Below are 5,052 nucleotides of genomic sequence, written 5' to 3' on the forward strand. Positions count from 1 at the left end.
TGGACAATTACTATGAGAATATTCATGACAGGGAATGTTATGAATTCATAGGGCTGACCCACTGAAAATCATGTTATCATAAGGTAGAGTCTCTGGGGCCTGCACATGTCCTTTGTGACCAAGTTCCTGAGTGATTTTGATGTGGCTTAGATTATGATCTAAATCATTATTTTTCCCAAATGTTAACCTTTTGTTCTCAATCTTTGTATTGAATAATCTTTCCATCCCCTATGGTTGGGGCTTTCCTAATTGTTAAATGCCTCTGCTGTCTGTGGGTGCCTGTAGTCCCTAGGCCTTAAGCAAAATGTGTTAAAGGTTATTCATATCTCAAAATCCATGGCATACTATTTTTCTTTACACTCGAGAAAGTTCCTTTGAAAGGTAGGAAAGTTCTGTAAAATGGTAAAATGTCATGGTGATCCTGAGGGACATAAGAGTGTACAGTATTTGATAACTATGTGTTTTTTTTTTTATTTTAGGTCCTGTTTGACTGGATGATGAAAATTGGGTACCACACATCCCTATACAGCCTTTCTACTTCCTTTCCCAGAAGGCCTCTGGAAGTGGAGGGAGGCTGGTCATTGCAGGACATAGGAATAACTGTGGATACTATACTCAACGTGGAAGAGAAAGAGCCAAGCAACTAGTTAAGAAATGAGAACTACCTGTTCTACATAAAATCAGTTATGCCACAACCTTACAGGACAATAAAAGAATCATATTAAAATCATGCTAGACCTTGATTGAGCTCAAGGCAGTAAACACTTTAATTGCTGGTGTCCATGGGAATATATGGACACACAGGATTAGAAAAGGATTGCTCTCTGCATATAATTTTTGGAATGTGCCATTTTATACTGTATCAACTGAGAACTAGGTAAAAATGTATACTGTAAGACACTCAATAATTTCTTTTCTTCCTAGATGACATCATCTATGAAAATGACATCATTTGTTGAAAAACAGTCATATGACTATAGATTCTGCCTCTTCAATCCATCTCAGTCACACCATGAATATTTCACAATTCAATGAAACTCTTTAAAGCCTTATGAGTAAGAATCTTCTGTTGTATTTCTAAAAATTAAAACATTTTAAAGATGATTCAAAGCTCTTTAAGGCTTTAAAGTGCTTTTTGATAGGTATATGTTAATGTTTACTAATATTTAAGATTTATATAATTTTGCCTTGCATTGAATTGTAACATAAAGTTCCAGGTAGACCAATATTTTTAAAAATTAAAATATTTTTAAAAAAATAGGTGAGTTTCTTTTATATATCTGGTCGTTTCATTTTCTGCTTATAAACCTGTAAGTACTCATGCACTATGATACCAAGTTCAAACGCCGAGTATGGAATAAAAGGCTGTTAACTTTGTTCTAGTCACTCCCTTTTTTCCTTTTCCATGCTCTGCCTTAAGAGTCAGTTAACTTGACTCCTGTGTATTTCCCTTTATTTAATGCTCCATTATACCTCTTCTGTAGAATTTATTACATTTTATTATAAATAGCTATGGTTTTGTTTTTCCAAATACATAATTCCTTAACAGCAAGGATTATATTCTTTTTGTTCCCTCTACAAATATCTAGTAGATACTTAATATATACTTGAAAATAAATATTAAGTTGTCTCAACCATTAACTTTTTTGTCTCTGGAATATCCCACATTAAAAAAATAAATTGATTATAAATTGTAAAAAAAGTGCTGTTCCAGAACTTTATAAAATAACACAAAAAACGTCACCTATAATCTCTACTTAGAAATAAACATGACTAACATGGTTTCCTATATGTCCCGTCAAGATTTTTCTAAGCTTATATACCATACATAAAAAAAAAGACTCCGTATTTTTTGACCTTTTGGAAAAACTGATTATTGTGAAAGCTACCAAGTAATTACGCTACATAGGATGAAGCAGCGTGCTCCGAGATGGCCCCCAATGAGCCCTGTGTCCTGGTGTTCACACAACATACCAGGGCTGATTGGTATGACCAATAGAATTAACCAAAAGTACACTAAATCCTAACTTAACGCAATCGCTGTTTTTTGGAATCAGACATTAGGTAAAACGATGTATAGTCATGCGTCACATAATGATGTTTTGGTCAATAATACTGTAAGTACAGTGACAGTCCCCAAGGTTATAACAGAGCTGATAAATTCCTATCACCTAGTGATGTCGTAGCCATCATAACATCTGAACTCAGTGTGTTACATGTTTGTGGTGATGCTGGTGTAAACAAATGTGCGTGGCAAGTTGTGTAAGGATATACAATGGGTTTGTATTTTAAGCTAAGTGTTATCACAAAAGAATTGAAAAGGTAAAAAAATTAAAAGTTTTATAAGGTAAAAAAGTTTCAATAAGCTAAGGTTAATTTATTATTGAAGAAACAAACATTTAAAAAAAAAATTTAGTGTAGCCTAAGTGTACAGTGTTTGTAAGGCTATACTACATACAGTGAGGCCCTCGGCCTTCACATTCATAGCCACTCACCACTGGTTGACTCACCCAGAGCAACTTCCAGTCCTGCAGTCTCCATTCATGGTCAGTGCCCTATACAGGTATGCCACTTTTTTTAAATCTTTTATACCATATCTTTACTGTACTTTTTGTTTAGATGTTTATATACACAAATACCATTGTTTTACAATTGCGTAAGTATTCAGTACAGTAACATGCTGTAGAAGCTTGCAGCCTAGGAGCTGTAGGTTATATACCATGTAGCCTAGGTGTAGAGTAAGCTATACCATTTATGTTTGTGTAAGTATATTCTATGATGTTCCAACAATGACAAAATCACCTAACGACGCATTTCCCAGAACGTATCTCAATTATTAAGTGACACATGATTGTATAACGAAACCAATTTTACCATAGACTAGTTGATATAAACAAAAGTTAAGTTCCTACAGTGTATTTCTAGTCACAAAAACATTACTGATCTTCTAAATAAAGACACAAAGCACTTTTTATATTAAGCTTTGAAATAAATGTGAGCTATACATACATTTAAGAAAAATCAGTAAAAACAAGCAAGATAATTATTTTCCAACCCCACTCATTCCAGTTCAGGATCGTGGGTGGTGGGAGCTTATCCTAGCTCGGGGCATAAGGCAGGAACCCACACCGGACAGGATGCCGGGTGCACTCACACACACCCACACTCACTCAGACTGGGATCATTTAGACACACAATTAACCTAACGTGCACATCCTGGGATGTGGAAGGAGACTGGAGTACCCAGAGAAAAACCATGCAGACATGGGGAGAATGTGCCAACTCCACAGAAGAAGTGGCCCCAGCTTTTTTTCTGTCATAATGAAATGAGCTTATTCAAGGACTCACTATAAACATGTCCCTTTTTCAATTAGATTATAAAGGACTGCCATTTTTTTTGCTCCCTTTTCCATCTTATCAATTACTCTGATGGAAACAATGTTGTTAGCAGCCCAGTGGAGAGTAACAGGTGTCACGGAACTGTCAGAATCCTGACAACAGGTACCTAAGTGAGCTTGGAATTCATCCTCCAGCCTCAATCATATGCAGACTGCAGGCCTGCCCAACACCTTGACTGCAATCTAATGAGAGACCTTAAAGTCAGCACCACTCCAGCTAAGCTGCTCCAGGATTCCTGACCCACAGAAACAGTGGGAGGCAATAATGTTTTAAGCTATAACATTGGGGGACGTTTGTTCTGTGGCAATAGATAACTAGTACAAGAAATATTCAGGGCATTTCTCAACAATGTTAAGATGTCCTTAGAAAAAATGACTTTTACTTTTCCAGGTAGGTTCTTTCACTTTCTCTAGCTGTTGCTATCTCTTAACCAGAGTTCCTTTCTCTAAATAAGGATATGTGGCTTGTGTGCTAGAGGTATGATCCAGTAAGCTTCCATTATTTTTAAAAATACTCAAGTGCAAATAGAAATGCAAAAAGAAAAAGAAACATTTCCATATTTACCTGTTCTGATCATTGACTTTCATAGGCTCTATTTTCAGCCGTCCATCCACATCCATTTCCAAGGATATTGACTAAAGAAAATGATTACCATTAAAAAAATTATCTTTTAAAAAGCCAACATTTCAGTAATTAACAAATAGTTCCTAAAATTGGTGGAATAAAGGTTCTTCCCCACCTCCTAATTTCTAACAAAAAAATCACTAGGGCCATCTCTTTGCGTGGCAATACAGTTTTCTCTAATACACAGAAAAAATGCTATCAAGGCTAAAAATAGAGATGCTTGTTTCCTTGGCCACAAAAGCTAATTTCTCCCCTGAGTTTAGGGAAAGGAACTACGGATGGCTTAAATCTATGGATTCTTGGCTAACAATCCTTTTATACTGTAGTCTTCTTGCAATAAATTGGGAAAACTAGAAACTTGACTAAGGAATTATTTTTCAAGGTCTAATGATGGTATTGTGGTTAGGAGAAAAAGGAGGAGGCAAAGAGGGAGAGAAAATCCTTATCTCTAAAGAAACATACTACAATGTGAGAGGAATTATGGTCAAAATTTGCTTCAAAATAATGGGGGGAAACAGTAGTTATGGATATAGGTGAATATTAAAGTAAAAGGTACACTGAAGTACCTTGATACTCCTTTCTACTTTTGTAATTTTCCATAGTAAACTGTTAAAAGATAACAGGCTTAAGATAAAAAAGGGGCAGACTTACATTTGTCAAGTGATTAAAGAAAGCTGATTTAAAATAGCTTTAGATTAAAAAAAAGCCCCAGGGAAAACTAACTTGAATCCTATTTCAACTTAGCCTGTGTATTAATGTTTTTAGTAATACACTTCAGTGAATGAATGAAACTGAAAAGTTTAAAGACCTACATCATAACCATACTAAAGAATATTCTAAATTGTATGCAGTCAAAATGCTCAGGAAGGTACTACATAACCTACATACCTCTAGTGCACAAGCCACACATCTTTAGAAAAATTTCCCTTAATCTTATTACTCTTCGTTTCTATTCATTTCTATTTATTTGTAAACTTACTCTCTCACTGTAAGGGACTGATGTGGGAAATCTGCTCATTTGAGTTTAAC

This window comes from Pteropus vampyrus, unplaced genomic scaffold, assembly GCF_000151845.1.
Source record: "Pteropus vampyrus isolate Shadow unplaced genomic scaffold, Pvam_2.0 Scaffold8, whole genome shotgun sequence".
Lineage (NCBI taxonomy): Eukaryota > Metazoa > Chordata > Mammalia > Chiroptera > Pteropodidae > Pteropus > Pteropus vampyrus.